The sequence below is a fragment of the Castor canadensis genome, unplaced genomic scaffold (assembly GCF_047511655.1).
Source record: "Castor canadensis unplaced genomic scaffold, mCasCan1.hap1v2 HAP1_SCAFFOLD_920, whole genome shotgun sequence".
Classification (NCBI taxonomy): Eukaryota; Metazoa; Chordata; class Mammalia; order Rodentia; family Castoridae; genus Castor; species Castor canadensis.
In genome coordinates, this window is record NW_027395454.1 from 1 (window position 1) to 25608 (window position 25608).

At 41.9% G+C, this 25608-nt stretch overlaps 1 pseudogene; it reads right to left on the bottom strand.

The window, feature by feature from the left end:
- Window positions 1-2377: 2377 nt before the first annotated feature.
- LOC109675940 (SWI/SNF-related matrix-associated actin-dependent regulator of chromatin subfamily A-like protein 1) lies at window positions 2378-25376 on the bottom strand (annotated as a pseudogene).
- Between the last annotated feature and the right edge of the window lie 232 nt (window positions 25377-25608).

Below are 25608 nucleotides of genomic sequence, written 5' to 3' on the forward strand. Positions count from 1 at the left end.
GAGAAATTAGGCAAGACGAAAGAATAATAGGCATACAAATAGGTAAAGAAACTGTCAGAATATCCCTATTTGCAGATGAAATGATCCTGTATCTTAAAGACCCAAAAAATTCTACCCAAAAAATTCCTCGACACCATAAACAGCCTCAGCAAGGTGGCAGGATACAAAATCAACTTGCAAAAATCATTTGCTTTTCTATACACCAACAATGAACAAATTGAGAAAAAACATATGGAAACAATTCCATTTACAACAGCTTCAAAAAAAAATCAAATACCTAGGAGTAAACTTAACAAAGGATGTGAATAACCTCTACAAGGAAAACTAAAAACCCCTAAAGAAAGAGATCGAGGAAGACTTCAGAAGATGGAGAGATCTCCCATGCTCATGGATCGGTAGAATCAGCATAGTAAAAATGTTAATACTCCCAAAAGCAATCTATATGTCCAATGCAATTCCCATCAAAATCCCAATGACATTCATCACAGAGATTGAAAAATCTACTCTAAAGTTCATTTGGAAACACAAGAGACCGTGAATAGCCAAGGCAATACTCAGCAAAAAGAGCATCATTGGAGGTATCACAATACCCGACTTCAAACCATATTACAGAGACATAATGATAAAAACAGCATGGTACTGGCACAAAAACAGACATGAAGACCAGTGGAGCAGAATAGAGGACCCAGATATGAATCCACACAGCTATGCCCACCTTATTTTTGACAAGGGTGCCAAAACCACACGATGGAGATAAGACAGTGTCTTCAACAAATGTTGCTGGGAAAAGTGGTTATCTGCCTGCAGAAAACTGAAACTAGATCCATGTTTATCAAACCCTGTACTAGTATCAACTAAATATGGATTAAGGACCTAAATATGAGACCTGAAGCTCTGAAGTTAGTACAGGAAGGAGCAGGAAACACTCTGGAACTAATAGGTATAGGCAAGGACTTCCTCAATACAACCCCAGCAACTCAGCAACTATCAGAAAGGATGGACAAATGGGACTACATGAAATTTACAAGCTTCTGCACAACAAAAGAAATAGTCTCTAAACTGAAGAGACCACCCACAGAGTGGGAGAAATATTTGCCAGCTACACATCAGACAAAGGACTGATAACCAGAACATACAGGGAGCTCAAAAAACTAAACTCCCCCCAAATCAATGAACTAATAAAGAAATGGGCAACTGAATTAAACAGAACTTTCTCAAAGGAAGAAATTCAAATGGCCAAAAAACATGAAAAAATGCTCACCATCTCTGGCCATAAAGGAAATGCAAATCAAAACCACACTAAGATTCCACCTCACCCCTGTTAGAATAGCCATCATCAAAAACACCAACAACAACAGGGTTGGTGAGGATGTGGGGAAAGAGGAACCCTCTTACACTGCTGGTGGGAATGCAAGCTGGTGCAACCACTCTGGAAAACAATAAGAAGGCTTCTTAAAAATCTAAACATAGATCTGCCATATGATCCAGCAATCCCACTCCTGGGGATACACCCAAAGGAATGACACTCAGGTTCCTCCAGAGGCACCTGCACACCCATGTTTATTGCAGCGCTATTCGCAATAGCCAAGTTATGGAAACAGCCAAGATGCCCCACTAGTGACGAATGGATCAAGAAAATGTGGTATTTATACACAATAGTGTACTACTCAGCCATGAAGAAGAATGAAATCTTATCATTCACAAGTAAATGGATGGAACTGGAGAACATCATTCTGAGTGAGGTTGGCCAGGCTCAGAAGACCAAAAATTGTATGCTCTCCCTCATATGTGGACTTTAGATCTAGGGCAAATGCAGCAGTGTTGCTGGACTTGGGTGACAGGCTAAGGGGAGAGCACATACAGGAGGAATAGGGAAAGATAGGAAACCCAAAACATGGAAGTGTTTGATGTTCCCACAGTAGAGCAGTAATGCAGTAACCTTAAAACAACAGAGGTCAATAAGAGAAGGTGACTGAGAAGTAGTGAAGACGTCTGTAGAGATGAATCAATTTGGGTTGTAACACACTTGTGCATGGAAGCAATCTCTCTGGATAGTAACCCTTATCTCAACTAGCAGGAACGCTATGTCTTTCTTATTATTTCTTATGTCTACTTGTCAACAAAATTGGAGAGAAGGGCAGAACAAGTTCTGCCTGGAAGCCAGAGCAGTGGGGGGATGGGGAGGGAGTGTGGGGGAGAAACGGCCCTAACAATATATGCACATGTGAATAAATGAATAAAAATAAAATTCATCCCCTACATTATCCTTTCTTATCCCTTCTCACTTTGTCAGCAATCTCAACAATTGACTTTCAGTTTATTTCCATACGTGAATGTAAAGTAAGTCAATCACTGTCTCCTTTTACGCTCCCTTCTTCTACTGCCACAGAGTTTGTATAATCCTGTGCTCTTGGTCATTGTCCTGGATCAGCACCCCTGGGTTCCAAAAGAGTTTACTGAACACCACCAGGTGAGCTGGGAGCAAGTGGGGTAGCAGTGAGGGTCAGCAGTGTCAATGAGTGTCCCTGGGGCGGCTGGAACTGCACAGGGCCTCTCTATCTATTTACAGGTTGCAACCATCAATGCAGATGTACTGAACATGCTTTCTGTCAAGTTGCTTGGTGATTGCATCCAGATCCAGTGTGATGGTGTACTAACACTAGAAGTGTGTCTCTTCCACTGTCCAAAGGTCCAGAATATTTTCTACGACATATGGGATTTTGGCTTCAGCAGCTCTGTGGAAGACAAGAAAGAGGGCTTCTTTCTGCTGCTATTTAGTTTTGTCCTTGGTAATTTCCTTCTCTGCTGCATCCAGGAAAGCCCTGGGCCTGGTATTGATCCATCTTGGGGCAACCGTCACCATCTTGCACTGTTTGGTGGGCAGCTAGGAAAGAACACCATATTTCAGGTGTACCAGCATGATGGCTTCCTCCAGCAGGAGCTTCATCTCTCTCAGGTTGGAGGAGCCTAAGTAATCCCAGGGTAGCCTTTTGGTGTCACAGTAGCAAAATCCAAAGTCATGAAACTGAAGTAAGAATGTTGTCTTGACTGCAATGATGATCTATGTGTAAAACTCAGAGGCCAGAACAAGGCTGGTGTGCCAATATCATACTGTTGGCAAACTCTAGGATGGGCACAACTGATCAACAGTAAGGGATCTTGTTGGTTTTGAGGAAGTGAGGTTTGTCAATGCTGACAACATTGAAAGAGGCATTTAGCTGTTTTTCCCACTTGCTAAGAAGGTCAAAATTGATTACATTGACTAAGTCAGCTCACAGGTGGCCCTTCCCAGTCACCACTATGGTGATATCCTCTGGGCTCAGAGATAGCAGGCACAGAAGGAAGGCCTCTTCCCAGGCGAAGCACATGGAGGACAGCACCCACCACCAGGAGCAGATACTCCTTTGGATAAAAGGCCACTATACTCATGGCATGGGTCATCTTCCTCAGGCCCTTGTTATCAGTAGGTAACAGGCAGCTTCTTTTCACTATGGCAAAATTAATTCCAGCTCACCGGAAGGGCTTTGGGGATTGAACACAAGCTTGGCATCTACTCCAGAAAGGTCAGCTTCAAGGACATCTTCCGTGAGATGGAGAGACATCTTCCCCAGCTGAGAAGCAGATGCCAGGGTAACAGTCTTGGGCAGAGGATCCAGCTTAACTTGAAGAAGGTCATGCCCACTTGCAATTAGATTATTGAGAGAAGTTCCACATCACAGATCATGGAATTAATCTGTTCAATCATCATATGTTTGCCTTGAAGCCAGCCTGGGGGAAAAAACTATGCATCTCCCCCTTGACAAAGGCTGGGGATAGACCTGAGGGCAGGCTGATCTGGTCCCTCCCCCACTGCTGCCATTGATCCCTTACAAGGGCCGCAGGGTGACGGGGGAGGAGGTGCTTGACTGCTTTCATCAGGACATGGCAATAGTCTGTCATGTGTAAGTCCCATGTCTTCATGGCAGGTTCATAATTTCTGCTGGTCAGAATCTGAAACACTGCAAGGAGCTCCTCAGCAGAGCCTATATTCACCCCAAAACAATCTACATTCTGTATGCATATTCCCTTTTGACAGTTTACTGTTTTTGTGGAGTGAGGCCGAAGTTTCTTTTGGAGTCTTCCTTCTGTTCTGGGCATCACACCCTCTGAGTCATAGTGAATGCCAGAAATGCTCACTCCCAGTTAGAGGGTTTGGCTGTCTTGGCCTCTATTTCCGAATCTCTGGGAGGCTGTCTAGAGGAATAAGCTGTTGTCTCCTGGGAACTCTCTGCTTTGGTCAAATATTCGTGATTTGTGTTATTAACAGGTGTTGATTTGATCATATGTAAAGCCTGAGGATGACCTTGACATTGTATACATCCTAATAGCTATTGGTTAGAGATATTTGGATGACTTTTTTGCCAAAGGTGGAGAATTCTAAAGAGTCATTTGTCTTGATCGGTTGTGGCTTGAGCAGGCTATGGACATCTTTTCTTGCCTCTTCTGTATTCCCTGTGCCTGCTCTAGTGTGCTGAGCTGAAAATGGTGGGAATGATGAGGTCCTTGGTCACCATGAAATGAATTATTGAGCTTCTGTTGTTTAAAAATGAGTCCATGGCCCACTGGTTTAGAAGGCTCCCTCAGGAGATTTTGGGCATTGCTGCCCAAATATGAAGGCTTGGCAGCAATGAGGTGCTTGTGCTTGTGCTCTGAGGTTGTTCTGATAATAACTCAGAGCTATTATTTATGGGCCAGAGCCTGCTGTCTATTCTCTTCGGCAAGTAGCAAGAAATTATAACAGAGAAATGCCTATGCAGAAATGTAAACCATTAATTGGAAAACTGACAAAAGTATGGCTTGACACTTGCTCAAACAGTGCCTCTTTTCAATCTGGAAAAGATTAGAGAGGAGGCGCCTCCAGAACTTTCCTCATCCAGTTTATACTTCCAGCTGGATGCTTGGGGGACCTGGAATTCAAGTGCTGCCAGTTTACATGCCATATTGCAGTAGCCTGGCTGAACTACACTTCCCAGCGAGCAAAGCAGCCATAGTTACTTTTTTTTTTAAAGCTTGCTTTCTGATGGAATATTAGAACATTTACCCAGGTCCTTTCACGTCACCCATAGGTATAGCCCAAAGAGACAATACCCCGTATGCTTAGAATTTTTAAAAAATATCCTCCATCCTGATTCTCTTTTCATAAGGGAAACAGGCAGTCTGCTCCTCTTCAGGATCGGCCTTACTGGAATAACACACCTAATCCCTTGATTACATTAAGAAGCCTGATCCCCATCCTTTCTTATGAAATATATAAGGCAGGGGAGTGGGCTTTATCCCCCTTTAACAAGAAAGTAATTGCGTTCAATTTTATATGTCAGGAGACACACACACATCACATTTTTAAAGTTGTCTCCTAAAAGCTTACACATTTATCTAACTCTCTCCACTGTAGTCAAGAAAACCATTATGAGTTGCGACAAAGGCAAAACTTGTACTGTCAATAAAAGCTCATCTACCCTGTCTCTCTCTAACTGCTTTTGTTTCCTATCTATGAAAAGGGAAGAGAATCTTGTATATGTTTCTAGCAAGCTTCCTAAAGAGAATTCATCTTGTGTAATATGGGGATGTTCCCTTATTAGGATATTTAGTACAGTATTAGAACAGTGATGTCTTGGATATTCCAGTACTATCTGTCCTAAATAGTTGGATGGGCCAGCATTGTCCACCCAAAGAGAAACTGCAACTAAAATTGAGAAATCAAGATTCTTAGCTACCATGTTCTTCATGTTTCTTTTCTTACAGGTAGAGATTGTAATGTGATTATTTAGGAAATACTGTAAACATTACAGGAAACACTGTCCTTGTGACACATTTTTTAAGAAACTGGAGATCTCTGTTTTCATTTGCATAAAAATGACAAGTACTAACTCTATCCTGGTGCCCCATAGGGAGAATTTTAGTTAACTAGCATACCTGTGGCCACTACATTTTTATATATTTTTGAGCTCATCATAGGCATGCTTCAGTTGACATTCCTGGCATTCCTAATTTAAAACATCTCTGCGTGTGTGTGTGTGTGTGCATGAAAATCTGCAAGATAGTTTATTGACTGAAGTTATAAAAATAATATAGAGGAGCTATTGCTTCTGTCTTTTCTATTTTTTTCTACCTTTTCTTCTGCTGCCTTTCATAAGAAAACCAGTTATTTAACGTTCTTACTTCACCCAGGCCTAATTAAATATATAGGCATTCTAGAGTTAATGCTTAAGCTAGAGATAAAGGAGAAAAAAAGTCATTTTAAATATTATTGCTGGGAGTCTTTGTTGCCATTTCCCACTTGGGGAACAGGAAATATTCCTCTCTTTTTCTACCCACTCCACCCTGCCTATGCTTTATCCTGTCATACAAAAATATATCCTTTCTAAATGTTCAAGAGAAGATTTAAAAAGTCATTGCTTTGTAAAATTGCCTGCTTAGAGGCTTGCAAAAAATATCAAAGTTTAGCCATGTAGACAGGAGATATTTTTCAGTTTCATTCCATCAAAAATACAACTTGTATTCAACTTCTTTCATAATGTATTAGGCTCTGTTAACAAATGTATTCTTGAAAATTGTTGCAAAATTGAAAAAGAGTTTAAGATGGTTTTTTTTCCTGTGTGTTTATTAAAACATTAGACTACAAAGACTTGGGGGTTTTTTTAATAGGGAAAAGAAATGCTTTTGTCTAAATTTAAAATTTTATAAAATTTGTTTCAAAATTCAAAAAATAGAATAAGCAAGTAGCAGAAAGAAATTATGTAAGAGAACAAACAGTGGATTAAAAGTACCTACCATGTTTCAGTGTTTCTGCATACTTGAAATAAAACCTTAGGTTCACGAACACAAGAAAATGTGGGCAATTTAGAAAGGCAGAACTTGATAGTAAAAAACAGACATATAGACAGAAACCAGGGCAATCAAGAATCTTCATACTTTTGATCTACACAACAAAGGGTAAACATCACTCAAGTGGAACCCAGAGTCACTCCAGAGCCTGAGTCTCCAACCGTACCCAGTTCTAGCTATGAAAGTGGGAAAATTCCACAGTGTGGGATCTAACATATTCAATCCCTAGACCCACTGTGTATTTGTGTAGTGAGAAGTAATTGTGCACTGACTGGCAATTTGCCGAGTGTGAACTAGTAAGCTAAAGGGAAGACATCAAGCCTCACTGCAGAGGACAGGGAATAACCAGAGTCTGAGTCCCAACCCAGGGTAAAGTGCTAGCATGGGGCAGCCCCCATGGAGTGAGAGCTGGCTAGCTCTACAGATCCTGAATCCACCACACAGGGCAGAGCACATGGGAGAGTGAGAGCAACAGAAGCCTGCAAAGATGACAAAGTTCACTACCGGTGAACAGGTGCTACCCAGTGCACCTTGTCACCAACACAGAACATGAAGTAGGCCCAAGGAGGACCATAGGATTGGGCATACTTTGTGAACCACACCTGTCCAACAGCTGTTCATGCAGGCCACCCCTCCCCTCTCCCCCTTCAGTTGCTAATACTGTGCCTAGAGGCAGGCACAATGCAGTAGAAGGACTGAATTGGGTCATAGCAGCCCAATGCTCAGGTCACGCCTCCTCTAGCAACTGCCCCCGACCCAGACCCAGTCATAGCAGAACACTGATTACTGTACCCAGGTCAACACAGAGAAGAATCACAGACACCCCAGGCCTGGAGGACAATCAGGAGTGAACACTTCAGAAGAACTTCAGACCAATAACTGAGGGCCAGAGATTACAGAACACCTGCTGCACTGACATAAAACAACTAGTCTACAATATTCTCTACAAGAAAGAACTAGCCATTTTATTTTTAATTTTTAACCATTTTGACTTATTGTGCTTTCTCTTTATTTTAATTTTTTCCATCCTGTTACAGTCCTTGCTTCTGTTGTCTTTCTCTGAGATAATTGTATGGTATCCTTGCATATTATTAGTTCATGTCACTCATCCCAAATGCTTCACCTCTTACTGCAAATCTTCCTTTTTCCTTTTACATTCCCTCAACCCACATTTATTTTACTATTTAATAATGAATTCCTCTAACATCAATATTTTTAAAATCCTAGCATACCTTATAAAAAGCTTAGTATCTTTAATATATATCTTTCTTGGAAGAGTAAATGATGTTTCAAATTGTTCCTTAACTCATTTAAATATTTGATTTATATTTTAAATGCTGATTTTGTTATTGCTGTCCAATAACACCAGACTGCTAGGAGAAACTGCATAATGATCATGATACCAACCAGTCCTACCAGAAAATCAAGACAGTTTTTACTAAAATACTGCAGGTAATTAAGACCTCCAGCCAATGACTTGATCTCAAATATGCAAATCCCAACACAGTAATGCAAGAAATTGGCAAGGAACACAATATGAATTCTGCAAAAGTCAACAATTCCATAATTAAGGACTTGAATGATAGTGAAGAGAATGAAACATCAAATATGAATTCAAAAGAATGGTAGTAAGAATGATCAATAAATTAGAGAGGACATGGATAAACACCAGAATGGATTGAAAGAGACTAGAAATAAATAGCTGAATAAAATAAAGAATACAATGAAGTACATGAACAGAGAATTCAACAAAATTATAAAAATCCTGAACAAGATAAGTAGGTGAGTTAAATTAATCAGATAATGATAAAGAAAAATATGAAGAAAGTATGAATGGAATATGCAAGACTTCTGGGATACCATAAAGAAGCCAAACATATAAATCATGGGCATAGAAGAAGAGGTGAAGGTAAAGGCATAAAAACACATTTCATAAAATGTAGCAGGAATTTTTTAATTCTTGAGAAAGAGATAGTCATCCAAGTACTACAGGCGTTTAGGATACCAAACCAAAAAATAAAACAATTCTCCCAGTGTCCTAATATAGTTAAACTATTAAGCATACCAAGAAGGGAAAAACAATAAAGCTGTGAGAGTGAAGCACCAAGTGCCCTACAAAGTAAAACCTGTGAGTGTTACTGCAGATCTATCAACAGAAACTGTGAAATCCAGCACAGTACAGAATGATGTATTCAAAACCACGAAAGAAAATAACTGCAACCTAGATTGCTATATCCAGCAAGATAATAATTCTTAGTTAGGAAAAATAAAATGCTTCTACAAAAAAAGTAACTCACGAACATTGAGTCAGCGCTGGGAAAAATAGTTAAAGGAGCCTGTTCACTTAACCCTAACATAAAGTCAAACATGAAAATATAAGAATGAACAAATCTCACTGAATGAGTACAGGAGCAAGTGAGGATTTGGGTAGAATGAAACACCATAAAAACAACACAATGACAGGAATTATTACAAACCTTTCAATAATAACTCTGAATGTCAACGATCTCCATTATTCAACAGAAGACGCAGACCGTCAAAGTCAATAAAAACAAAACCCAGCTATTTCTTGCCTACATAAGATGGAGCTTACTGGCAAATACAAACACAGGCTTAAAATGAAAGCTTAGAAAAATGTACTCCAAGACTGGGAGTCCACAAGCAAGCAGCAGTCGCTGTATTCATGTAACAACTAGACTTTAAAACTAATCAGAGGAGACAAGTAGTATCACTTCATTGTGATAAAAGGAACAATGAATCAAGAAAATGTAATGTTCATAAGCATATATGCTCTATATGTTAACACACCCATTTTTATAAACAAACCCTACTGGACACAAAATCACAGATAGACTCCAACTCAATAATAATGGATGACTTTAATGTCCAACACTCACCAACAGTTACATCATTCAGAGAAAAACATCAACAATGATGAAGATGGTGGCTTATTGACATTCACCTGGAAACTTTCTTCATGGACACACCTTACTGAAAAGGTACTCTCATGCCAAACTCCCTGTAGCACTGCTAAGGAAGTCAGCCCTAATGGCACCATAGATTTGATCACTACAGAATCCCACAAGCTCGACAGCAGCTGCTGGTAGGTGTGGATGCGTGGACATGGTGTGGATTGGCCAAAGAAAGCAAAGGCAATGGGGAGAGAGATGGGTGAAGGAATCTGCAGGCAAATAGAGAAATCTGACCCACTCAGGTGGACCCTGTGGCATGAGACACATAAGACTAAATCAGTTCCATCAGAGAAACGGCCAAAAGGCAAGAGACAGAGTCCTGAGGACCACTGCAAACTTCCTGGAACTGGGCAGAGAGTCAGCAATCCCAGAACACAGCACAGTATCTCTGACCAAGAAACCTGAGAGTTCTGGTCTAGAAAATAGACCAGGTTAGGCCCTGGGAGATGGAGGATGATGCACCTTAAGTAGGGAGTGTTTGGGGACTGGGGTGGGGGGGTTAAGAGCCTGGACCCCAGAAATCATCCTGGGAGCTTTTAAACAAAAGATTAAGTCTACTTTTATTTACTGGGGAACCAGCTGAAGGCTTTGAGAGGCACACTCCTGCTGAAGTAGGCCTGTAAACTAGGCAGTCCATACTGGATCAACCAGTTCTCACATTTAAAAAGAAGACAAAGCAGCTCCACAGAAAGTACTATTTCTTATCTTCATCTTGATATTTTTTATTTGCATTTTTATTCTCTTTCTTTTTGGCATTTATTTTTAGCAATTCACCATCTTTTTTCTCCTCAACTTAGTCTTTGAAACCAGTACTACGATGCCAAAACTTGATGGAAGACACAACAAAATGGAAAATTATAGAATACTTTCTCTGATGTACATAGATATGAAAATCCTCAATAAAATAATTGCAAACTAAATTTGAAAATACATCTCCACTTCATGTTAAACGGAGAAACCAGAAGGGCCCCCGGGCCACCAGTCGCCCGTGCCCAGATGGCTTGGGAGGACGCAGACAAGGTGAGCTTAGCAGTACCGTGGTAGTCCCACAGACAACCCTGGGCTAGAGCAGCATAGCCCCCTGGACAGACCAACCTCCACCCAGGGAAAAAAGAGAAACTGAGTAATAAGCAATAAGAACAATAAAGACATGGGAAAGAGGGTGGGGCACACTGAGCGCCAAAGATTGGGGGAAGGGAATTCTTCCTGGAACTGTAAATAACAAGCCAGGTGGGCCGGAGAGGCTCTGGTGGTAGCGGGTTCACGTGCCCAGCAACCAGGAGTGGGAAAGCTTGTGAGAGTGGTGGAGGGAGGAAAACTCCACAGGATAGGGGGGAAGACCCACTTCCCACATGAGCTGTAAACAAACATGGTGGCTGGCAGGAGCAGCAGCACCACCCAGTAATCAGGAGCAGGAAAGCTTGTGAAAGTGGCGGTGGGAGGAAAACTTCACAGGAGAGGGGTGATGACCCACTTCCCACATGAACTGTAAATAAATACGCAGGCCTGAGAAAGCAAGTGCAGTGTCACCTTTCCCAGTGTGCTTGGAAAGGAGAAAGCTTGTAGCAGAGGCTCACACACAGGAGAAATCTGAGCAAACAAAGCCTGCAGGGCCAGGTGAGTGCTAAGCTCACTCCTGAGATCTGCATAAAAAAATGCCTCCAGCAACAGCAGGCTGAGAGCAGCAGGCAGGGGCAGGCAAGCCACAGCTGCAGATACCATTCTCAGAACTGTCTCCAGACTCTTTTTTTTTTCTCTCTCTGCCTACCCTTGATGAGAAAACAACCAAACTATACCTGCATGCTGAAAAACTTACTGAAACTATATTGCATTTGAACTTGGGACACTTTGTGGGGGGTTTTTTGTGTGCAGTTTTGTTCTACTTTATGCGTCCCCTTTGATGAGAGAACTACAGAACAACATCTGAGGCACCATCTCCAGGATTGGAGACTGAGACAGACACCAAAATTATTAAGACTGAAACTTCATTGCATTTGAACTTGGAGGTTTGTTTTTTTTTAATTTCTATTTTTCATTTTGTTTTTTTTATTTATATATATATTTCCTTCATTTACTTATTTTTTATTTTTATTCTTATTTTTATTCTTTTTATTTTTTATTTTCAATCCTCTCTCTGTTTCTCTAATGCCTGTTTAGCTTACTGTGGATTAGTACACTAACACTCCATTTATACCTTTGATACTTTTTTGTTTGATTCCTTGTTTTGTTTTTTCCTACTTGTCTGTTTATTGTTTTTCCCTTTTCTTTAACTTCTTGCTTTCCATCTCCTCTCACCCTTCCATTCTAAATATCACCATCGTTATTATTACAAGCTAGAAAATACTTAATTGCACACAGTACAGGGACAGTAACAACACCAAGGACAATGATGGGAAGACAGAAAAAACAGGGAAACCAGTTTCCCCACAGCAAAACATTAGTACAGGAATCAGAGGGGAATGAAGAAAACAGATACTCAGATCCAGACTCCAACAAAATGAAGATAAACTATGCCAAAAAACGCAATGAAGCCCACAAGAATAATTTAAAAGAAGACATACTACAGGTACTCAATGAGCATCGTATAGAGATGATACTGGATAGGGTCAACCAAAATGTACAGGAGACACTCAAGAAATGCCAAGACAACAAAAATACAGAATTTCAAAAAGCACAAGAAGAAATAAAAGAAACCATAGAAGCACTGTATAAACACCAAAGTGAAACAGAGAACACGATTAATAAACAGATAAATGAACTCAGGACAAAAATAGGCAACATTAAAGAGAAAAACCACCCAGGATATGGAAAACCTCAGAAAAAAAGAATGAAACAGAATTGCAAAACAAAACGGAAGGTCAGTCTAGCAGAATAGAACAAACAGAAGACAGAATCTCAGAACTCTAGATGAAATGGTAATTAAAGGAAAAACCAAAGAACTATTAATTAAACAACTCAAGACCTGTGAAAAGAAAATGCAAGAACTCACCGACTCCATCAAAAGACCAAACCTGAGAATCATGGGCATCGAAGAAGGAGAAGAGGTGCAAGCTAAGGGAATGTGTAATATATTCAACAAAATAATAACAGAAAATTTCCCAAATCTAGAGAAAGATATTCCCATACAGATGCAAGAGGCCTCCAGGACACCAAACAGACCAGATCAAAATAGAACTACCCCACGTCATATCATCATTAAAACAACAAGTTCAGAAACTAAGGAAAGAATATTGAAGGCTGTAAGAGAGAAAAAACAAATAACATACAAAGGTAAACCCATCAAAATCACAGCAGACTTCTCAACAGAAACATTAAAAGCAAGAAGAGCGTGGGGTGAGATCTTCCGGGCACTGAATGAAAATAACTTCAACCCCAGGATACTCTACCCAGCAAAACTATCATTCAAAATAGATGGAGCAATAAAAGTCTTCCATGATAAGCAGACACTAAAACAATATGTGACCACAAAGCCACCACTACAAAAGATTCTTCAAGGGATTCTGCACGCAGAAAGTGAAGCCCAACTTAACCATGAAAAGACAGGCAGCACCAAACCACAGGAAAAGAAAAAGCAAGACAGTAGAGAGTAACCTCGACTTGGGTACACACAATCAAACCTTCAAACAACTAAGACAACTAAATGACAGGAATCACCACATACCTATCAGTACTAACACTTAATGTTAATGGACTTAATTCACTCATCAAAAGGCACCGCTTGACAAAATGGATTAAAAAGGATGATCCAACAATTTGTTGCTTACAGCAGACCCATCTCACCAACAGAAATAAGCATAGGCTTAGGATGAAAGGCTGGAAGAAGATTTACCAAGCCAATGGCCCCCGAAAACAGGCAGGAGTAGCAATACTTATCTCTGACAAAGTAGACTTCAAACCTACATTGATCAAATGAGATAAAGAAGGACATTCCATAGTAATAAAAGGGGAAATAGACCAAAAGGAAATAATAATTATCAACCTATATGCACCCAATGTCAACACACCCAATTTCATTAAACATACCCTGAAAAACCTAAAAGCATATATTAACGCCAACACAGTGGTTGTGGGAGACTTTAACACCCTATTATCATTAATAGATAGATCATCCAAACAAAAAAATCAATAAAGAAATCCAAGATCTAAAATATACAATAGATCAAAGGGACCTACCTGATGTCTACAGAACATTTCATCCAACCTCTACACAATATACATTCTTCTCAGCAGCCCATGGAACCTTCTCCAAAATAGATCATATCCTAGGGCACAAAGCAAGCCTCAGCAAATATAAGAAAATAGAAATTATAGCATGCACACATCTGATCACAATGCAGTAAAACTAGAACTCAACAACAAAAATAAAGACAAAAAACACGCAAACAGCTGGAAACTGAATCACTCATTACTTAATGAACAATGGATCATTGATGAAATAAAACAGGAAATTAAAAAGTTTCTGGAAGTCAATGAAAATGAAAACACAGCCTACCGGAACCTATGGGACAAAGCTGAGGCAGTCCTGAGAGGAAAGTTTACAGCCATCAGCGCATATATTAAAAAGACTGAAAGATCCCAAATGAATGACCTAATGATACATTTCAAATTCCTAGTAAAACAAGAACAAGCAAATCCCAAAACAAATAGAAGGAGAGAAATAATAAAAATAAGAGCTGAAATCAATGAAATAGAAACCAAAAGAACCATACAAAGAATTAATGAAACAAAAACTTGGTTCTTTGAAAAAATAAATAACATCGATAGACCACTGGCAAACCTGACTAAAATGAGGAGAGGAAAAACCCAAATTAGTAGATTCAGGAATGCAAAAGGGGAGATAACAACAAACACCATGGAAGTCCAGGAAATCATCAGAGACTACTTCGAGAACCTATATTCAAATAAATTTGAAAATCTTAAAGAAATGGACAGATTTCTAGATAATATCATAATCCAAAACGGAACCAAGAGGAAATTAATCACCTGAATAGATCTATAACACAAAATGTAATTGAAGCAGCATCAAGAGTCTTCCCAGAAAGAAAAGTCCAGGACCTGATGGATTCTCTGCTGAATTCTATCAGACCTTAAAAGAAGAACTGATACCAACCCTCCTTAAACTGTTCCATGAAATAGAAAGGGAAGGAAACTGCCTAATACATTTTATGAAACCAGTATTACACTTATCTCAAAATCAGGCAAAGACACCTCCAAAAAAGAGAACTATAGACCAATCTCCTTAATGAACATTGATGCAAAAATCCTCAATAAAATAATGGCAAACCAAATTCAACAACACATCAAAAAGATCATTCACCACGACCAAGTAGGCTTCATCCCAGGAATGCAGGGGTGGTTCAACATATGCAAATCAATAAATGTAATAAGCCACATTAACAGAAGCAAAGACAAAAACCACTTGATCATCTCAATAGATACAGAAAAAGCCTTTGATAAGACCCAACACCATTTCATGATAAAAGCTCTAAGAAAACTATGAATAGAAGGAAAGTTCCTCAATATTATAAAAGCTATATATGACAAACCTACAGCCAGCATTATACTTAACAGAGAAAAACTGAAACCATTCCCTCTAAATCAGGAACCAGACAAGGATGCCCACTATCTCCACTCCTATTCAACATAGTACTGGAATTCCTAGCCAGAGCAATGAGGCAAGAAGAAGGAATAAAAGGAATACAAATAGGTAAAGAAACTGTCAAAATATCCCTACCTGCAGATGACAAGATCCTATACCTTAAAGACCCAAAAAACTCTACTCAGAAGCTCCTAGACACCATCAATAGCTATAGCAAGGTAGCAGGATATAAAATCAACATAGAAAAATCGTTAGCATTTCTATACACTAACAATGAGCAAACTGAAAAAGAATGTATGAAAACAATTCCACTTACAATAGCCTCAAAAAAAATCAAATACCTAGGTGTAAACCTAACAAAAGATGGGAAAGACCTCTAGAAGGGAAACTATACACTTCTGAAGAAAGAGATTGGGAAGGACTACAGAAAGTGGAGAGATCTCCCATGCTCATGGATTGGTAGAATCAACATAATAAAAATGTCTATACTCCCAAAAGTAATCTACATTTTTAATGCAATTCCCATCAAAATTCCAATGACATTCATTAAAGAAATTGAAAAATCTACCGTGAAATTTATATGGAAACACAAGAGGCCATGAATAGCCAAGGCAATACTCAGTCAAGAGAACAATGCTGGAGGTATCATGATACCTGACTTCAAACTATATTACAAAGCAATAACAATAAAAACAGCATGGTACTGGCACAAAAACAGACATGAAGAATAGTGTAACACAACAGAGGACCCAGATATGAAGCCACACAACTATAACCAACTTGTCTTTGACAAAGGCACTAAAAATATACGATGGAGAAATAGCAGCCTCTTCAACAAAAACTGTTGGCAAAACTGGTTAGCAGTCTGCAAAAAACTGAAACTACACCCATGTTTATCACCCTATACCAGTATTAACTCAAAATGGATCTTAATATCAGACCACAAACTCTAAAGTTGACACAGGAAAGAGTAGGAAATACTCTGGAGTTAGTAGGTATAGGTAAGAACTTTCTCAAGGAAACCCCAGCAGCACAGCAACTAAGAGATAGCATAGATAAATGGGACCTCATAAAACTAAAAAGCTTCTGTTCATCAAAAGAAATGGTCTCTGAACTGATGAGACCACCCTCAGAGTGGGAGAAAATATTTGCCAGCTACACATCAGACAAAGGACTGATAACCAGAATATATAGGGAACTTAAAAAACTAAATTCTCCCAAAACTAATGAACCAATAAAGAAATGGGCAAGTGAACTAAACAGAACTTTCTCAAAAGAAGAAATTCAAATGGCCAAAAAACACATGAAAAAATGCTCACCATCTCTAGTAATAAAGGAAATGCAAATTAAAACCACACTAAGAATAGTTAGTTAGAATAGCCCCTGTTAGAATAGCCATCATCAGCAACACCACCAACAACAGGTGTTGGCGAGGATGCGGGGAAAAAGGAACCCTCTTACACTGTTGGTTGGAATGTAAACTAGTACAATCACTCTGGAAAAAAATTTGGAGGCTACTTAAAAAGCTAGACATTGATCTATCATTTGATCCAGCAATCCCACTCTTGGGGATATACCCAAAAGACTGTGACACAGGTTACTCCAGAGGCACCTGCACACCCATGTTTAGTGCAGCACTATTCACAATAACCAAGCTATGGAAACAGCCAAGATGCCCCCTACTGATGAATGGATTAAGAAAATGTGGTATCTATACAGAATGGAATATTATGCAGCCATGAAGAAGAACAAAATGTTATCATTCGCTGGTAAATGGATGGAATTGGAGAACATAGTGTACATTTGAGATTCTCTTTTGGTCGTGGTCTGGAATTGAACTTGCGATGTCTTTGAGGGATGCCTGGACATGGCACATGTGTCCAGAAACAAAGCTCTCCCTGTGCCTTTCACAGAAGCCCCTTGGCAGACACAACGTCATTTTCAGTGGATTGACCTGGCACTTCTTCCTTTCTAATGAAATGTTTATAAGGATTGGTGGCTGAGCCTGGAGTGCTGGCTGATGTGGAAAGCCATTGCCCTTGGGGTGAGGGGGAGTCATAGCAGGCCATGGTAGGATTGCATGTGTATCAGAGAGTAGCAGAATTCTGTTAGAGATGTCTTTAGTATTGGCTCTCTGTCTGTCCCTGGGGTCTGCCTTGTACGGACCACCTCGTCGGGCTCCTTAGAGGACGGGTGCCAACTGAGCGCTTCCCACGGAAACCCAGCAGGGAGGGGAGGACAGCAGAGTATTCTGCATTGGGATGGGAGCAGCGCCAGTGCTTTCTACACTAACACTCACGGTTTTACCAAACCCTGCGGAGCTCAGTAAAGATGACGCCCTTCTGCTCTAAGGGTTTCTACAACAAAAAAATTAAGAGCAAAGATGCTACTCAATTGAGCGCTAGTGGCCCATGTCATTTTCTATCTTTATTTGTAGTTTTTGACTTTTGGAATTTGTCACTTTCCCTACTAGGAGATAAAGCTGAGGGTCTCCATTTGTGAAATAAGTTTGCACATTGTTCTACGTATTTACGTCTGGGCTCTTTTGGTAAAGGACCTCCTAACTTGGCTTAAGAAATAATCCTGGAGGCAAATGTTGATTAAGTCTTAGCCATAAAATGGAGCTTGAAGGTTGGTAATGAAAATTGCCTCCCATGTACTATAAATATTTCAGAGCCATGCACACAGACCACATGGCTTTCCTGGCAAGTCAATCAGAGCCACACAGACTTAGAAATATTTACTTAGTGATATTCTTCAATTGTTGTTTTAATGCAGAAAATCCCTTTCTTGGTCTGTCATTGTAATTTAATTATGCATTGTAATTTAATTATGCAGGTTGAGGGAGCTTTCTCAACTGCTTATATTACAGTCTGCAATTCACATAACGCATTTCTTGACTATCCCCCAAAGAAGCATTGCTCTAGGTTTACATTAAAAATATTCAGAAGATACCTGTAATCCCAGCTACCCCATCTCAAAAATACCCAACACAAAAAAAGGACTGGGGGAATGGTTCAAGCGGTAGAGCACCTGCCTAGAAAGCGTGAGGCCCTGAGTTCAAACCCCAGTGCTGCCAAAAAATATTTCATGTATTCAAAAGAATTAAAATGTATTCAAAAGGATTAATCAATAGAATTGGCTGTCAGCATAAACTAAAGCATTCACACGATCAGAACATGGGTGGATTAGACCAAAAATATTTGCAAAATATAAATTCTGACAGGAAAATGATTTGTGAGGGTCTGGAAAAAAATCACGTTTTAATGACAAAGGCAAGAAAAATTATCTTAAAGTTATTTCATATGCTTTTCCCTTATTGGTTTTTTTCTTTTTAAGCAATATTTTACAGCATATCATCTTACTGGTTCCACCTGCTTTGACTGGATCCAGATGTTGTTGTAGATTGAGAGAAGCACAGTAGAAAGCAGCTGGATTTTATGTCAACCTGACAAGTCAGAACTAGTGCTAGGGCCATTAATTCAGATGCTGTGTTAATTAAATCACACAGATGTGAAATGGCTCTTTGAATTACACTATGTTGAATGTGCTGAAATAAGACAGACTGCTTCCTTTTCTCAGCCCTGCTTCCGAAATTCCGAATCTACTCTTTTTTTTAATGGTACTGGGATTTGAACTCAGGGCCTCAAACTTGCCAGGCAGGTGCTCTACCCCTTGAGCCGCTCTGCCAGCTCCTTTCTGTGTGGGGTATTTTCGAGACAGGGTCTTGAACTACTTGCCTGGGCTGGGTTTGAACCTCGATCCTCCTGATCTCGTCCTCCTGAGTAGCTAGGATTACAGGCGTGAGCCACCAGGTCCCGGCTTGAAATTCTGCATTTAGAAAGCACTCTGCAGAAGGCATTCATGTGCTCGCTATGGGAATTACATAGAGTTTTCTCTGGCCTTTGTTCCTCAAAGCAAAATTTTGTGATCTAGAAATTACTGCCAGTACTTTTAGTCAGCCATATGAAAAGAGCTGACAGTGTGCTGTCTGTTATCCGGACAGTAGGTGATATGTAATTTTAATAGTAATTAGTGACGACTTTTGACTTTATATGCAAACTGCTCAAGTCTGAAATGGTACCGAGCAGGTAGCCATAAGCCAAAGAGCTGTGTTCTAAGAAAACTCACAAAAAATGATGGCTGTCTGGATGTGGCCCACAGGCTGATTTTGCAAACCTCTGATGCAGGAGATGAGAAAAATGAAAAAGCTGACATCAGTTTGTCTTATAAGGGTGAGAATTGGAAGGACATTTGACTGTGTCCCGGTCTCAACGTCTCTCTTTGAATTTCCATCACGTGTCTTAAAAAAACAGGTCTCTACGTCTGAGGAACCACGGATGAGAGAAAGGAAGCCGAAGCAGTGTTTTCTTGCAGAACAGCTAGTTATCCAGTGGCAGCATTTTCGTCTTTAATATAAAGCTGTCTCTACAACGCAGTAGTGTCTTTGGAAGGATGCCTGTCTTTTGAAAATGTTGTTTCTTACAAGATGACAGCTTTTGAGATAAGATACACCTATATGGGGAAAAAAAGAAACAGAAAATGATCATTTCCCCAATATTAAGCCTAACATTAACTTGTGACGGTTTCTTTTTGGTGGTCCTGGGATTTGAACTCAGGACTTCACACTTGCTAGGCATGCACTCTGCCACTTGAACCATACCTCTAATCCTTTTTGTTTTGGTTATGTTTGATATAAGGTCTTGTCATTTCCTTCCTTCCTTCCTTCCGTTCTTCCTTCCTTCTTTCCTTCCTTCCTTCTTTCCTTCCTTCCTTCCTTCCTTCTTTCCTTCCTTCCTTCTGTCCTTCCTTCCTTCTTTCCTTCTTTCCTTCCTGTCTTCCTTCCGTCCTCCCTCCCTTCTTATCTTCCTTCCTTCTTTCCTTCTTTCCTTCCTTTCTTCCTTCCTTCCTCCCTCCCTTTCTTCCTTCCTTCCTTCTTTCTTTCCTTCTTTCCTTCCTTTCTTCCTTCCTCCCTCCCTTCTTTCTTTCCTTCCTTCCTTTCTTCCTTCCTTCCTCCCTCCCTCCCTCCTTCCTTCCTTCTTTCCTTCCATCCTTCCTTCCTTCTTTCCTTCCTTCCTTCCTTCCATCCTTTCTTCTTTCCTTCCTTTCTCCCTTCTTTCCTTCCATCCTTCCTTCCTTCCTTTCTTCCTCCTTCTTTCCTTCCTTCCTTCCTTCCTTCCATCCTTCCTTCTTTCCTTCCTTCCTTCCTTCTTTCCTTCCATCCTTCCTTCCTTCCTTCCTTCCTTCCTCCCTCCCTCCCTCCTTCCTTCCTTCCTTCCTTCCTCCCTTCCTCCCTTCCTCCCTTCCTCCCTCCCTCCCTCCTTCTCTCTCTCTTTCTTTGGCCCAATCCAGCACACACCACCCACCCAGGTTTTTCTGTTCCAATGGGGTCTTGTGACTTTTTCTGGCTTGGAGTTGCAATCCTCCCAATGTCAGCCTCTCGCAAAGCTGGAATGGCAGGAGCTCGTCAGCACACCCAGCTGCTTGCTGAGATGGCGTTTCACGGACTTTTTCTGTGTGCTGGCTTTGAACCACGGTTCCCTTGATCTTCACCTCCTGCATAGCTGGGATTACAGGCGTGAGCCCTGGTGCCTGGCAGGGAAATCGTGAAAACACAGGTCAGTGAGGATGGAGATTTCCCACTTGCACCATCCCAGGTATGCTGCTTTCGGGGGAAATGTATTACTGATTGCCTTACAGCACGTGCCACAGGGAGACGCACCAACCCTTTGCATCACTTTTACCTTTCAACTATTCCTAAAAGCACAGCTCAGGTTCTCTTAGTGTGTAAGGGCGTGTGTGCAGATGTGTGTGTGCATATCTGTGTGTAATTGTTTGACTTGTTTTTCAGTTTGGGACCCGCTTTTACAACTCTCCCATGCAAATTGTGCATAGCCTGAAGATTTGAAAGTGCAGAGAGACCCAGGAAAAGCTAGGACACTCTCGGTAGGGTGAACATTGTCTAGGGAAAGCCACAGGTGCACAAAAGAAAGCCCGTGGTTTTTATTCACAATAAGGAGACTCTGAATTGCATGTCAGAATTTCCAGAGGACTAGAATGGGGCTGGGACCCTGTAGGCCTTTCCCATTGGTTGTGCTGCTGTCTCTGTCCCCCTTCCACCAACCCAACCCCATCTCCTCAGGAACAAAGACTTCCCTTTGCACAGTGGGGAGGGGGTTCCGAGAATCAAACCCTTGGCCTTGTACGCGATAAGCAAGCACTCAACAACCGAGCTACACCCCAGCCCATGGACGCTTCTCCAAGAACTCATTGCACACCGACTCCCCTCGTGTCTTGCCTCTTGCTTACTGCACGTCGTGTTACGGCAGAATCAATTCAAGTAAAATCAACCCACATGTGAAGGAAAACTTTTAAGTAGCCAATGAAACACAATGATTACAGCTGGTGGTGACAGCTAAGCTTAGCAACCACGAGATGCCTCGGCCTAATCCCCCAGGGCTGGTTGAGGCCCTTAGGTTTCAAATGTAATCGATCGCATCATGGTTCTACAAATAACCCGCTGCCAGTGTTTGCAAAGGTGCTCGGAAAGGAGTTACTGGGAGGTGCTGGAGCTTTTCGGAGGTGGGGCCTTTCGGGAGGAAGTTAGGTCATTGGGGGCGTGCCATTGAGGTGACAGTGGGACCTCTGCCCACCCTGCTACTCTCTTTGCCCCATGACTGCCATGAGGTAAGGAGGTTCCTCCACCCCGTACTCCCTCTTCTAAATCATCTAATGGGTCATCCCGTTGTCAGAAATGTCAGGATTTCCTTCTGGGCCCTAAATTGCCTTCCATTGTGCGTATACAGCACTGTTGCTCTACGCATTTCCCCGTCCACAGACAACTCACTTGTTCCCATGTCTCACCCATTGTGAATATGGGAACACAAATATCTTCACGAGGGGGTGATTTCCCTTCCTTGAAGGGTATATGCAGAAGAGAGGTTGCTCGGTCACACGGAAGGTCCACGTTTACTTTCCTTCTGAACTTTCACTGTTTTCCACAATGCTGATCCCGATTGGTGTGCCCAAGAACACTTGCACAAGACAAAACGCTGCTGAAATTACAGAGAATGGCTACTTCTTTTCACAGAAAAATTATGGATGCAACACATATCATTTAAAGCAAGAAGGAAAAATTGCAGCTATGTAAGACTTTGTTTTTGGAGAGGGTTGAGGCTCAGAGGAAGACTGGAAACAAGGTACAAAGAGTCACCATATACCCTGTACCCCTAAAATTATTAGCATCCCCTACTACAGTACATCTGTCATTGAGGAACTGACAAACAGCAGATATTTCAAATGGTCATTTTAATTTGGTTTTTTCATAGTAAAGTTAGAGGTTTGTAGTGGGGTCTTATTAGAAATCCTTTATGCCTGAGAAAATGAAACAGTGTCTTCATTAATGACACCCCACTTTACTCTGATGGAAACCTAGTATCAAAAGGGGAATATTTTGCTTTATCTTATGCACCTTTTTTAACATAAGGAAGAAGTCAAAGATTTTGGAGGACGCACTTGCTCTCTGTTACTCCTTGAGGCTGTTTCCCTCTGCTGAAAACCAAAAACAGGTGGTGATGACACTTGTCCCTCCTCAGCACGTTGGAGGAAAACGCCCCGTTCCCCGTGCTGTCGTTCCATTTCACGTGCAGTGTTGTTATATCTCATCGTTTGGATCTGAAATGTCCCCACAAGGTTCATGTGTGGAAGGCTTGGTCCCCAGTGCAGCAGTGCTCAGAGGTGGGGCCTTTGGGAGGTGACGACATCTGGAGGGCTGTTACTCACCAGTGGGTCGATTGACCCATTGATCGACTCATAGCTTAATGGGGTATTGGCCACCATGAGGTGGTCGGTTTTTCTCTGCCACATGCTCCTGCCATGAGGCTCTGTCTTATCATAGCTTACAGGAGGTGGCCGGTGACTTTCTCAGTGAAGGAAATGCGTGGGGCAGAGAGCTAAGAGACCCTGACTGGGATCCAGGAGGACTCTGGGGCCATTTGTTCCTGGGGTTTGTGTGTGTATCAATGAGAGTGAGTGAGACACAGGGTCAGAGGGCACTCCCGTGAGGACATGGGGTGAGAGGTTAGCAGCATGGGGCAGGATTTCCGAGGACACCCTGTAGTGGACACAGCTTCCTCCTAACAGCAGTGCCATCCCCACTGCTCACAGGGAAAGGCTGAGGCGCCATCCGGCCATGTCCACTTCCTTCAGCCCGTCATCATCCTCAGGTCTCCGACCAGGCGCTAAGTGTGTGTCTTCTAAGCCACTGTTCAGACATGAGGCTCTTTCCTGATGCCCTCTTGACTATCATTACTCAGGTCATTCTCCCTGGAACCAGAGTGCCACAGTTTCTCCTACTGAATGCTGGAGGAGGTGACAGAAAGGGACTGTGGGCTTGGGGAGCAGGCCAGTCTGAGCGGGTGCCCTGAGGTGAGACTGAGGGAGGGAGCAGCAGGGATCCTGTCCCCAGACCAGCAGGTTTCTAGGGCAGGAGCTCGGCCCCATAGGATGCATCCGAATCTCTTGAATTATCGTTTTCATCTGTGTTGGAAATGGTTCACCATCCTGACTGGCTGCCAAAGGTAACTCCTGACAAGGTGCCCTCGTCTCCAAATGCAGCCTTCTTGCTTGCTGGAGGGCAAGGAGGCCATGCAGGGCCCTCCCTGGCTCACTGATCTCATCAAGCGGGAGGAGGAGCAGAGGAATTTGATGTTGGAATACAATAATTGAGTGCACACGGGGTGTGCATTTAATGGTGGGAGGGTGGGAATGAGGTAGAAATGGGTTTTTGGTGTAAATGCAGATACAAATCAATAATTCACCATCCCCGTCTGATGGAATTACCATTTGTTAAATATTCTCAACACCCATGGGACCCACCCGTGATGGGCTATAAATAAATTCTGCGACGCGCTCATGCAAATAGAAACTTCTTCGTTCCTCTAATCAAAGCACACTCAGATCTGTTATAATACTAAATAAAACATTAACCACCGTCCTCCCTTCCTTTGATGTTCCCGGTGTTCTGCTCCTTTCTGCAAGGACAAGCTCGAAGCAGCCAACCACACGAGAATCACAGAATTGCATCACCACGGTGAGCAGGCTTGACTTGGTTTAGCCGATTGGATGGCAAGGGAGACGGTGCCCATGTGTCAGGGGCCCTGGCCTTTCTAATCACGAATGCCCCCCGGCATCTGTGTAGCATCGGGGTGCATCCTGACGATGTCACATGGCAGAAGTGCTACCCTTGCCATCCAGAGCCACCCGAATTACAGATAACAGATGCATCGCTGCTGTCGTGCACAAGTGAGAGCGGGTTTTAGACAGCAGTTCCCATCTCTAGGTGCAGGACACACAGGTGTGAGCAGGGGAGAGCAGGGAGGGAGGAACCCGGGTTAGGAAGGAGTGTGTCCCTGCAGGAGGAGGACATGGGCCTCCAAGCACTTCCCTTGGATCCTGCATGTTGACTCACTTAGTTCTTCCTGGGAAGAGATGTAAAATTGTGTGCAGACAGCAATAGGAGGACAAGTGTCCCGGTTCCTTTTGCTCTCTGATGGGTTCTAAGATCACACAAGCAGTTCCTGTGCAAAATCCAACCCGCTCGCTCCTGCCGGCCGGGCTCTGAAGAGGCCTCCATTGCCGCCAGGTTCTCCTCCATCTGGACGCTTCCTCCTTCCCCACACGCGTGGCTTCTTCCCATCCCTCGGATTCCAGCATCCCACTGCAGCCATGGACCACATCCTCTCCAACACCACAGCCCCAGCCCAATTTAACCCACGGCCAAACTGTCGCCTTTCACAACCTGCCACGCTTTCCCTCTTCCCAACTCTTTCTTCCTTAAAGAACTGTAAATTCTTCTGCTGGGAATCAGAGTCACGGAAATCATTCAAATGAACATCTGTGATTGGACCGATGCCCAAAAAAGCGCTATTTGATCGAACCATTTGGTCCTTGAGGCCGTTAGTCTCTTCCGCTTCAAAATGGAATCGTTCTGGAAAGATGCCCAAGTTTCAGTACACTGTAATGCATAGAGAAGTTTTTAGTGGTGCCAAACAATAGGGAAAATCCAAATCTACGAATATATCATTTATATGGTGCTGTTACCAGAAGAGCAGTACTGATAAATACCTTGGCTTTTGTGTCTAGCAGGAAAAGGATTCAAGCAAGATGCAAAAG